The 13,125-nt window shown below is 42.0% G+C and overlaps 1 long non-coding RNA gene across 1 annotated transcript; it reads left to right on the top strand.

Moving 5' to 3' along the window:
* Positions 1-6,616: 6,616 nt before the first annotated feature.
* LOC118172315 lies at positions 6,617-9,488 on the top strand. The gene is made up of 3 exons (XR_004753641.1): positions 6,617-7,277; positions 8,597-8,717; positions 8,903-9,488. It is a non-coding gene; the product is annotated as an uncharacterized LOC118172315 (long non-coding RNA).
* The last annotated feature ends 3,637 nt before the right edge of the window (positions 9,489-13,125 follow it).

Raw genomic sequence — 13,125 nt, 5'->3', positions numbered from 1 at the left:
ATCCTGGGATTTTCCTGATCTCACAGGACTCTTAGTGGTCTAGATTAGCTGCAGTGAACAGCAGGTTAACTTTAAAAAATACCAGGAAATCCCTGCAGTTTATATGTGAGAAGCAAACTACTAACTTTGCACCTATCCAAAATGCAAAAGGACATAAATGTTCTTCTAAAGAAAATGGAGAATTAAATCAAGATAATAAAATTATCCATATTTCTACATAGGCACTAAATTTATATCAGGTTACTGTTGGACATGGGCCAGTAGCCTGCCCATGTAACAGCCACTACCTCAACCCCCAAAAGAAAAGGGATGTCCCATAATCTGGGGAGCCAGTCGTGCAGCTTCTGCTGTCCAGGGGAGCCTGTCTCCATCTAAACTTTCTCAATTTTGAGAAAGACACAGGGTTTGAGCAGGCTTCAGACAAGCAGGAGGAACAGGATATCAGATGATGCTGTGGGATACCGCATGACGATTTGTTTATTGTTTTAGTTATAAATGTTACAATGCCATCCCTGCTTCATAAAACCCGCAGTTTCATCATTCCTGACATGTTTGCAGCAATGAAGCACCCAAATCATTTCCCCGTGGCACGAAGCATTTCCCTCTGTGCATCACCTTGAAGACTTCGACATCTCAGTCCATAGAAACCTCAGCATACAGTCCTGCTCCCTTCGCTGCTCAGAGACCCTTTGTCTCTGAGCTGACACAGCCCAAACTGAGGGAATGGGAGTAGGGATATGGGGATTCTGTAGAAATGTCAGAACGTTTTTATCTCTAGCAGATCAGCACCCTATTTGCTTGTCCTGGGCAGACATTTCTAGGCCTACAGCTTTGTCTTCTGAAAATCCTGGTGGATATTCACATCAGAACACATAGGTTATTTTTTAGTAATAGAGATTAGACCGTGTTTATTCAACTCATTTTTTTTTCTGTTTTTGTCTGCTTTTTCAAATAATTCAAAGCCATCTGGAGTCTTTTACAATCTCCTGCAATTTATGCTAATCTTGAAAAGATTTCACTTTTTGATTATTCACTTCTTCCTGCAAATCAGCAATTGGAAATGTTGTACTAAGACTAGTTCTTGGACACAGTTGTCTGTCTTCTCTGAAGAATCTGTACTTGTTATGGAATTTTTGTTCCCTATCGATGATTAAAAAGGTTTTCTTTTTTCCCACTCACTAAGAACACAATGTGAGTTTTGCACTGAATGGGAAAAGGATGGAAGAATCCCGATCCAGGGTTCAGTGCCCATTCAGCTAAACCATCTCCCACAGTATTTCTACTCACATGCTATTCACCGTTGATTCACAAAATGAACAAGAAAGTAACAAGACTGCAAAGATTGTAAAAAGAAAGGAATTTGAAGCTATAGCACTGAAGTAGCAGATCAAGCTGCTCTGACATCCATTTCAACCCAAAAAGGCATCCAGACTGAGACCAGAACTTTGTGCCCTCTGCCACTTCACCATCCTCTTCTCTTGAAATCCCAGATCTGCTCTATTATTATGCTGATGACTTTAAGCAGACTCTTCTGCAAGCTTCAAAGCCCTTGTGTGATTAGCACATAGAGTTGATGTTATTCCCAAGAATAGCGCAGTGCGGTCCCTTCTGAGATGGTGTGTGGCACCTCTCATTACCAAATCAGTGTGAAATCCACTGAGCGGAGCTTCAGTGAGAGCCCGGGGAGCTTAGGGAGAGGATAAGGGCATAGTAGAACACCGTGTAAACCATCTCTTTGCTACCGGGTAACTTGCAAAACAGCAAACTGCTGCGGCTTGCTCTCCTGCTTTAGTTGAAAGGCAGGCTCTAACAGCTTGGGTTGCCTCATGCTGTGCTGGCTATCATTCCAATACCGATGCACTGGAAAGGTGCCATCTGCTGAGCAGTGGCCCTGGGCTCCATTCTGCCTGATCACTCAGGCATCAGGAGCAGACACAGGGGAGGCGGGTGGAAAATAACCAGTCCAAGTCTCCTCTGGAGCTGCTGGCTGACCAGAAGGGCTGTCATTGCAGCAGTATTGCAAATTTACAGAGAAAAATATAGTGGGCAGTAAGCTACCTGCCTCAGACGTGTTTCCAGGACGGTATTTTAAGAAAAAAGAGAGATGCAGCACAGTCCCCTCAATGTAAGTCCATGTCAGCCTCTGTTAAGTGCCATCAGAGCTGGCAGCCCTACAGCTGGCAGCTCTCAGGCCCCAGAGAACTGGGGCCTTGTGAGATAAGTCAGGCCGGGATGATCAGAGAACTGGCCGGGGAGCTTGACCGGTGACTTCCCCATAAGCTGGTATGATGCGATGGCAGAGCTGCTCCACGCTACTCAGTGCGTGCCTTGCATTTAGCTACACACCAGAGGTTTTCTTGCCAGCCCTGGCTCCTGCTGTGTGCCAGGACTGCCAGAAAGCCTGGCTTTTCTGAGGTTCCTGGCATCAGCTCACCCTTGACAGAACCTGCCTCCTGTCCCAAGGCTCCAAACAGGACATTCCCCAGGCACAGAGGGGAACTTCACGAAGCTGAATCACAGATGTAGCGAGTGCACGGAACACCCTGAGAACAACACCAAGTGCTTTGGTTCTCCTACCAGCTGAACCATCTGAATGAAGAAACAGCTCCACACATCAAGGCAAAAATCTTGGAGCACACAAGCCCCAGACAAACACTGGACAAGAAGCATCATTTTCCCATAAAAGGGCTAGTGGGCAGGTAAACAGTGTCCGCCTACATTTACAGAAAGAGGAGGGTGGAGATGATGCAGTCAGAGCTCAGTGGAGTTATGCCAGCCTATACCACTTAGCATCTAACCTATAAATCCCATTAGTAAGTTTAAATAAGTCTAAGAGGAAATGATGTTAGCTTTACTGTAGACCTCATTCTGCTTGGAGTCCTGTCAATGCTCTCCCTCCTGGGCTGAGCCTGTCACCCATGGCTGAGACCACTGGCTGTGCATCTTTGGGGCCTGTGCCAATACCAGTCACTGGCAAAAATAAATTTTCCATAGTATTTCCTCTAATGTTGTATGTCTTTGTAAGGCTTTTTCTTTTTGATTTTTTTTCTCTTTTTCTTTTCTCCTTTGATTCTTTTCCAGATTTTCCTCATCAGTTATTAACTAAATGCCAGCTCGCTGTGTACTTGGTAGTCAGATTATCTGCTAATGCCTGCCTAAAGCAGTCAACATTGATTAAACAAAAGGGTGGCTATTATGTTATTTTTAATACAAACGATTTAGGTCCTGAGGCTGAGACTGAAGTAGAGCTCAACATGACATGGGATTGAATTAAATTAGAAACATCTGATGGCAAGGTTTCCTACACCTCCTAATTGCCTTCAAAATTTAAGAGAAAACAGTGACGTGGTTGTGAATTTATGTTATCCCCTCTAAAGGTAGAAAGAACGGCTTGTTTTAACTGCATCTAACTGCGACAGTTAGATAAATGCTCACAATCCATAGCAATTTTGAAAGGGGATAAAATATAATAGAAAAGATCCTATCAGTATTAGCCACAAGGTCATTGCTAATTTCTTATTTTGCACAACGTGGGCCGGATTTCCGAAGCGCTATGTGTTCGCCCACGCCCGCCCACATCCACATGTGCACAAGATTGCTGTGATGGAGAACAGGAGATGTGGGCGCACAGCCTCTGAAGGCAGAGCTGTAAGCTTGCAAACAAATTGAGTGTAGTCTTACAGTGATTAAGATCGCTTTTCAATAATATTATTTTCCCACAATTCCCCAAGTGTTTTAATGAAGGGTATTTTGTGATAACACTTTACTAGTGGCTTATGTGGATGCACTTCCTAGTTCTGAAGAGCACAGGGAATGAAGAGAGCAAGCTTGCTCAACAAAGGGAGCAATCAGGGGGCTCGGGACATTGCCTGAATTGAATTGAGCTCCTCAGCTTTAAAAGTGGCCCTTGTGATCCTACTTCTTATCCTACAAATCGTTAACAATCCCATTGCTGTTCCTGCCCTGGATCTGACTTCATCTCAGAAATGCTTGTGTTGCACTGCGTTTGTCATTTCAGTGAGGTTCTAAACTGCTCTTGAGAAATGCTTTACCCAACCTCGATTGATTATTATCTCCTGACAGTAAATGCTTAATTACATAGCTGAGAAGATTGGTTTGTCCTCTTAGCCATACTTTCTCCTAGAAATGCAGAAAATTAAATTTTTGATGACTTCAGTGAATTTCCTTTGTACTTTGATCCAATGAGTGCAGAGAAAAGATTTTTCCTTCCACTGTGGTGAATGTGAGAGCCTGCCTTACGAAAGCAATAAGCAAATCAAGAGGAAAATGTTGGCATCTTGAAGTTGCGACCTAATTCTATCCTTCACTCTGTTTCCCCCATCTCCAGCACATCCTAAGTTCAAAATAGCTGTCCTTATTCCAAACGCTTCTTTCTGCTCAGACAGGTCACGTAAAGAATAAAGGCAGTAACTGCACATAACCCTCTGAAAGAGAATTGCCTCAGAGCTTACCCAAGCAGCAACAAATAGGCTCTAGAATGCTTCACATCTCTGGAAAAGCCCTTTTTGTGGAAAATGCAGCTGTGTTTTACATCAAAGACAGAATGACTTTACCCTGTTCATTTGAAAAATCAATTGCAATTACTGTCAGGAAAAATATTCAAGTTCAGTGTGCAACTCGCTGGACTCCAGGCTCTGACAATCATCCCGTCAGGAATGCGGCAGAACTCTGGGTTTGCAGGAGTTCACATGCAAAAAGGCAGCTGCGTTTTGGGTGAAGACCTGCGTTTTACAAAGGTGCATCTTTTTTCTTGGGGTGTGTTCCGAATATTGGTTAAGATAGTTCCATTGGAGGTCACAAAGCTACGCCAGTTTAAAAGATCTCTGAGTCCCGTTTATGGAAATCAGATGAAAGACACGAAAGGAGAGCTGTAACGTATTCTTAGGTATGTGGTGAATGTGTCAGATGGTAAAACAGGAGGGTAATGAGCCTAGGAACCCCTGGACAGTTAAATTACTTAACTATAAAACCTCAGCAATTAGGAGGTTGTAATAAAAGGCTGCAGATCCCTGGCAAAGCTGTCCAAACCGAGATGAGCAAAGGGCTCCCTCGCACCAAAGGTTTGGCAGTGAGCAAGGTGATTGCTGTGAACAGAAAGCTTCAGATTGTCCTGTATCAATACTGCCTTTTCTCCATCTTCTGGTTGTTCAGAATTGGAAAGAGTGAGAAACAACCTGACCAGCCTGGCACTGCTTTTCTTATAGGGTAAGTAAAATGTCTCTCCTCACACTCACCTGTCACTTCCCATAGGTGTGGGTAAAAGGAAAATCTTGTTACCCTTGAGAAAAGAGTAACAGGATTCCCATCCCTTTGTACCATTCAGGTTATTGGCAGCATTAGTAGTCCAAATGCCAAGAAAAAAAAAAAAAAAAAAAAAAAAGAGAAGGAAGGGTTACTGGACACATCCAGCATAGTCAGGACTTTCCTTCTAAGTACATTTCAAAGGGGCTGTGTTAGGAATTTCCTAACCCAGTTTTTTGCCTCTGTTTTCACTGGGTTTTATTGTTGCTTTTTTTCTTTTTAACCACAAATCAACAATAACAGTTGTATAGCACATTCTCCCTATTGCTTATATATAGATATATTTTAAAAGCCTACATTAACATATGCCATGTCATTCACTACAGAGAGGTTCCCAAAGGGATTAAAACAACAAAAGATGAAAATACGGGCTTTCAAATGCTGAAATGCAGATTTCCTCAGTGGCTTACAGAGCTACTAGCTTCTGTATGTACAATTGTGTTCACCCTTTATTGAATCAAATCTCAGTACAAAGCTATACTTTAACATTCAGCAAGTTCTCTACCTTTCCAAAAATATCCTCACAGGCTTCACAGCCACAAAATTTGACATGTATGCCATACTGCATTGTTTCATCAGAAAGCAAAGGGATATGGACTCTGTAGGAGGGAGACTTTATCAATACATACAATATAGTATCATCAATACAATATACGATACAGTATCATCAGCAAATGTGTGATCTCTAACCTCATCCCTCCTGTTCTGCTAAAATATATACACCTGTCTGCTTCATCAGAACGGGTCATCAGATAAACTGCTGGCACCCTACCATTTCTCACCTGGAATACTGATTGATCTGTAACTACCTCATTGCACTGTGACAAAGTATAAGAAACTGTTCTCTAATGAATTAAGACAGCTGCTACATGGAGAAAGAAAGAGAAAAAGAGAAAGAGAGGAAGGAGACTTAGTAACAGGATTTCATTCCTGCAGCATTTGTGTGATAACTGCTAGAGGAAGAACCTCATATGCTCTAACTAGACATAGACATGCAATGTTTTCTCTAAGTCCATAGGCTGTTCTACAGAAAAAGTACTTTCTGGCTGAAGCTACAGAAAGGTATTTTCTTTTGTGGTATGGAAATATATGTAAGGGATAGAGATCCGTAGCAGCTGCGGTGATTGCCTGAGATGTGTGGGATATAGAGGATTTCTGAGTTAAAAACCTGATATACCAGTCAATTATGTTGGGTTTAAGATGAAATAGAACTTTACTGGAATCAATGGTACTTCTGTGTAACACACTGGAGATCTAAGCTCTGTATCTTTTTACTTCTTCTTTGTTTACAGAAAAATGAAAACCTCTTGTAGTCTAACAGCTTCTGTGACAAGACTACTCAAAATTTGTGAATCCACAGTTAAGACAGTGGAGGATGATGCTTACCAATGGATCACCCAATTCATTGGTTTTGTGGATGTAAACACTGACAACTGCACCCTACAGCACCCACACCCTACAGCAAAATGGCCATCTGCACAACTAAACAGATGTCCCCTGTATTTGTTCTGCAGCAAAGTGAATGTGGCATTACAGGGGACGGCTGCAAAATAAAGTAGATGACAGAACGGAACAGAAGTGGGCAGCAACACTGAACTGCTGTCTCAGCCAGGCAGGAAGAAGGCAGGGACAGCCAAGAAAAGCTGGGTGCCAGATAACGATCTACATGCTTGTCTTGTGACTGTCAAGGTTGGAATAGTAAATAGGGAGCTCTGCCCATGGGGCCTTTGTCAGACGCTATGAGGAAAGCATGCCCATACCGTTAAGACATGAGAAAGAGGCCACAAGCACGAACAAATCCTCCTGTTCATCTTCACAAATAACAATGACAGAAGCCAAAGTCTGGAAAGAGGCATGGTGGTGTATCTCTGTGTTGGTGAGGAAGTTGTGCCTGGCAATAAGAACGTAAGGAGAAAGTCTGCTGGGGAATATTGACTGACTCACAATGTGGCAAGGTACATAAATCCCTCCTTTGGGATCCTGCTGGTGCAGAAGTCAACAAATGATGCCGTACATACTGACTTGAAAGTTCTTTGTCTTTACATGGGAACATATATGGCCTTTGAGGAAATACTTTGTTCTTTTTACTTTTGTGAAGTCTTTTCTTTAAAGTTTAATTTGTATCTTAGTCTTTTCATCTCCAGTTATGTTTAAGCTGTTAGCATAACAGCATTAACATAAAGCAGGTAGCACTGTTCATTCAGAACGGTCCTGGTGTTGGCATTTTTGAAGGGGTACTTACAAGCATGATAGTTGCAGCCATATATATGAAAAATGAAGCCTGAAAATCTTCTGCCTCACAGTGGGTACAAGACATCAGTCCATAAAATTGCTACCATGTAATAAAAGAAGTCTTCCAAGGATGTGGTGAGGATTAAATAACGCTAGTATGGTACTTAGGCTTTTGGGATTAAAATAACTACAGAAGAGCAAAGCATTCTCATCTATTATTAATAAAACGCCAACTGTATCCATCTCCTAAGCATCTTCCCTCTGAAATGCTTTAACCAACCTGCTTCAACTAATCAATAATTTTTAGACAATCAGCACAAATATTCAGAACACAGATTCCTCTTTTTCCCCTTCATCACCCTTTAGGGCACGGTTCCTCTGACGGCTTTGACTGTCAGCAGAGCCGAACTACGCGAGAGCACGGCTGTGACCGTCTCCTTGAAATGTTGAGAAACAACCAGTAGATGGCAGCAAATGGCCCGCCGGGGAGTCAAATAGCCTGAAGGTGAAAGCCTGCGAGCTGCTAAAATAGTCACTGTTAGCAATTAGCTGGTTTTTTTCTTCTGCCCGTTATGAGCTAAACTCATTTATTTTGCTCTTTGCAGAGAGAACAAAGCCATATGAGATTTTCACAATTTCGTCCTCAACTGGTGCAAAACACGGTAAAAATTTAGTAGCGCTTTAAAGTAACTTGTCATTTTCATAAAATTTATAATTATTTGAATCGTTTATTCCCCCAAATTAAGGCTATCGCTAAAGGTCCTTTTGCATAAATCATGAAGGCCATTAAAAATAGTTTCTGGAGAAGAGCAATTTGTTATGAAATGAAGGTCAATCTCATTAGATCACTGTAGCAGGTATCTTAATAACATCCTGGCAGAAACGAGGTATCTCATTACAGAAGTTGTATTTTGTTTGAAATATTAGGCCATCATTAAGTGAGCACTAAGATACACATAATATTGGATGACATCAATTATTTCCCTGAAAAACTGCCCTACAGTACTACACAAAGCTTCACTTTTTTATTTTTTTTTTCTAGCTGAATTCCCCTGGTCGATACCAGTTTGTTTTGTTGCTCCTTCTGGATACTGTGCCACAGCTGGCTTGCTAGAATTACACAGAGGGCTGATTTTGGAGTATGACTCAGCAAGCTGCAACTGGTAAGGAAAATGTTTAATTGACCATACTTCAATTTAAACAGTTGAGGAGGACTAAGCTTAGAAGGGAAAAGAGACATTTACTGAGTGCAGAAGTAAGCATTGGTTTTGTAACCGATGTTTACAAGTCACTGTCCCTCGAATTATCCTGCCCTTTTGGAATGTACCAAGTGTTTTTTTTTTTCCAGATCTCTCACTCTGCTGGAACCGCAGCTGAATGTATGGATATGTTCAAACACCCCTCAGTTATGTCACAGCACTTAACACCTGGCAGGATTATGCTGAGCGCCTGCTCCAAGCCACCCGATGACAACCATGAAGATAACATCCTCTCTGTTCATAACAGGGTAGGCAGAATACCCATGAAGAGGCAGCCCAACAATTACAGTAGGAGCTCTTCCTTCCAGAAGCCTCATAGATATCAACTCAAGACTTGTAATACACTGATGAGGTAAACCAACAACATCCAAAAATTGAGAGAAAATCAGAAAGAGAGGTTACATAAATTCTCTAGCACTGCAAAGTAAATCCAGGTAAGGTTTTCCATCCATGAATTTTTGTTTTAAATGCAACATTCTCATTCTTCTCAGTACAGTAGGGTTACCCATTAATAAACTGCCAAGATCTGTGTTAAAAGGCGTGTGTACAAACACAGACGCTAAATCTTGGAGCAGCTCTTCTCAGCTACAGAGGGCACCAACAGAACAGTTTGGTAGGGTTGTGTTGCAAAAGCAAAGGCAGCCCAGCAAACTCGTTTGGAATTGGAGCTTGTTTTTAGGGCATTTGTTTTTTTTTTTCCAATCAATTTTCCAAATAAGATAGAGCAACACCAGCTAAAAGGATGCAATATTTTAATGGTATTCTCTGCAAAACCATCTCAGCTGCAGCTTATGTAATGAATTCCAGGAGTGGTGCTCAGTGTCTTAGGCAGCAAGGCCCCACAACACCTTATGGAGGCACCTGAGAGCTGCGTATCCCCAAGGCATGTAGTCCCCCAAGGCATGCCACCACATACCCAGGATGAAGGCTTACCCGTCCCTTATGGGGGAACAGGGCCGTGCCTGTTGGTTGATGTGCCCAGGCAGTGCTTAAACAGGCCAAAGTGTAAAGGAAGCCTATTTATTTGATTTATCTTTCTGCCTGTCACTGACTTACTGTCTTATCTTTACATTGGCCTTAAAATCTCCTGTTTTCTTTGTGAAACACTGTCTTAGTGGGTAAAACATCAACTTAAATAGCTAGGGTGACCTGTGAATTGGCTTGAACTGGATACTGCAGAAGGGAAAAGGCATAGACGGAGAGAGGTCCCTCCAGGATGTGATCCATTTCATCTCAGGATGGGATGAGCCCTCCTTTCACTTTCCATTGGTTACAGCAGCAACCTGGGGAGGTAGCTTACGTTTCCAGCCCAGATGAGACAGAATCTGGAGAATATTAGGAATGGTGAAACATGTTCCAGGAGTCTCAAGTTCTTGGAGAGTGAAGTCTCAGTAGCGTTGGTGGTGAAAGCAGTTACGCACCCCACACTTGCCTGCTGGTCATTTCTGTGTGCACAGCTCTCACAGCTGGGTCGGTACATCCACTGAACAGACTGGGGAGCAATCCAGGTTAAAAATACAATTTTTCTTCCCAAGTTATTTTTTTACCATAATCTGTTCCTTCCTCTTGGTCTCCATAGTTACATAAATATTTATGCTGGTACATTTGTTACTGCTATGTGGAGAAGAGTTAAAGAAAAGGGAGAAACCAACAGAAGGCTGCTAAAGCCAGCACTGCTGCAGAAGGGGAAATCTCATCAAACTATGGTCTGAGGTTTCACAAACTTTTCCTTGACAACACAAACCTCTCCTTGATTTAAGAAGTTCCCATCCCCCAGTCACTTCTTCAGCAGTGCAGAGTTGTTTGTGAGTAAAAAAGCATCACCCTCTCTTCAAATTAGTTGCATTGGCCCAGCTGGAAAGGGAGGAGGGCAGCATGGGGAGGGGAGTATATGCCTGCAGGTGCGGAGACAGAAGAGCTGTGGTAACAGCCTCCGCTGCCAAAGGCAAAGGAATGTTACACTGAAGCCATTTTCCAGGATGTAGATCCTGAAAAGTGAACTGATTGGAGCTGGCACAGAGCTCGCACAGAAAATGTAAGGGTGGGGGAGTGAGAAGGAGCTATCTGTAGCTCAGTGTTAACGACTCCAAAGAGCAGAGTGGACAGTGCCAGGATTTCTCCCTTTTTTTATAGCATGAAATGGATCAGCTACACAGATTCAGTTGCTCTCCAGCATCTGGATGTACTTTGAGGCCAACCCACACCTACTTCTTAATAAAATCAATGTTCTTGTACCTGGGTAAGATGCCAATAGCAGTGACATGTTTCTAATCAGATTTATATTTTTTTTTTGTATCTTGCTTTCTGAACTATTGTACCAGCTTTTTGGATCCATATGCAGAATTGTTTCAGATTCTGCCTAACGTCAGGCTTTTATCTTCACATTCTGATTTCCTGCTGCTCAAATACAAAAAGTCTCCCTTCACCATGCCAACACTTACCATGACACCACAATGACTGGCAAAAAAATGTGTGTTAGAACAAATCAAATTACAGCGCACAAACATTTTGCATGCCATCCAATGTATTTGAACAAGAGCATATTATTACATAATTAATTAATGAAAATTGTATTTAAATGCACTCTATATGTGTGCATATACATGTCTGCATTACTGAAAACTGTATTTTATGTAGGTTAATTCAGATGACAGATCATATAAAAATAAGATAATAAATTAATCTCAACTTTTTTTTGTCCTTAGTCATTGTACTGGGTCTGGCTGGGATGTTAACTTTCCCTGCAGCAGCCCATACAGTGCTGCGCTCTGCACTTGTAGCTAGAACAGCAGTGGTATCACACCGGTGTTGTGTCTGCTGCTGAGAAGTGCTGGCACAGCATCAGGACTCTCTCTGACCCTCCTAGGGGGTGGGCAAAAAGTGAGAAAGAAACATCAGCAGGGCAGCTGACCTAAACCAACCAAAGGGATATTCCATACCATATGATGTCACACTCAGCAATAAAAGGTGGAAAAAGGAAGAAGAGGGGAGGGGTAGGCTCTCGTTGCAAAAACATCTGTCCTCCTCCCGAACACCGGCTACGTGCGGTGAGGCCCTGCTTCAAGGACATGGTCAAGCATCGCTCATTTGTGGGAAGTAGAGAGTAATTTCTTTCCTCTGCACTTCCACATAGCCTTTACTTGTTTTGTTTAGTTATTCCCTTTCCCCCTTCCTCTTCCCCTTTCCCTTTTTTTCCCTTTAGTTGAATTGTTTAATTAATAATAATATTTCCTTAATTATATATTTATTTATTTATTTATTTATTTATTTATTTATTTTCCCTCTTTAATTAAATCATCCTTATCTCAACCCGTGAGTTGTTCTTTCCTTTACTTCTTCCCCTCCTCATCTGAGGAGGGGGAGTGAGAGAGCGGTTGTGGTGTTCAACTGCCTAGCACGGTAAAACCACCACAGTCACGAGTGAACCATGAGAGATGGTTCCTTCTACATTCTTCTGGGGCAATAAAACGTACCTTTCTTCCAACATTTGATCATTGCCTGAAAGCTCACAATGCGCAAGTCCATCCAAAAGTGACAAAATGCATGGAATTACTCCAGTGAGATCGTTTACTACCAGTGAAGGGCAATTAATGGATTGTAAGCTGTGACTGGCGTTCCTGGTATCTACGAAATCAGATAGGTAAGAGATCTCTTCTGCTCCAGAACACATGAAAGATTGAATTTCAGCATTGCTGTCCTCTCTGCTTAACGCTGACAGTCCCAGCTCCCTCCTCTATTCAATGGTTTACAATACTGTGACCAATGGATGTTCTCTTCAGGTAACTGTAATTCCAAATAACAACTAAAAATACACATCAGGGAAATGTTTGTCAGATAATCAGGCACTTTTACTATGCGTCTTTCAATTTTCATGGATCTTTCCATGTTCTTACACACTTCAAAGTATTGAAGAAGCTTCTAATTATCTCCTCCTGATACAAATAATGAGATTCTTCTATACCACCTAATTCATTCAAGCTGAGTTAACTGATTTCTATTACATTTACTACATTGTTTGTCCCAAAAGAAAGAAAACTGTTTTACTTTTCTAATGCATGCCCACAAATTAATCACTGCTGTGGCAGTGTATGCAGACTTGTCTGGGTCAGTGATCTGTAACAGTCTAGACTCAATTGCATAAATGCAAAGTGCACCATACCCACAGAATTTGACTCCCAGTGCTTATATAAAAATGGAGAGTTGAATCAGGCATAATTATACTTAAGGGCAAACTAGGTCATAGTCATACGTGCCTGCACATTGGTCTGCAATTCCAAGTCTGCTGCTGGTCTGCCAAACAACTTCTCATGGC

Source organism: Oxyura jamaicensis, chromosome 10 (genome assembly GCF_011077185.1).
Source record: "Oxyura jamaicensis isolate SHBP4307 breed ruddy duck chromosome 10, BPBGC_Ojam_1.0, whole genome shotgun sequence".
Taxonomy (NCBI): domain Eukaryota; kingdom Metazoa; phylum Chordata; class Aves; order Anseriformes; family Anatidae; genus Oxyura; species Oxyura jamaicensis.
Note: the sequence above shows the minus strand (reverse complement) of the source record. Positions and strands in the feature narration are given on the sequence as shown.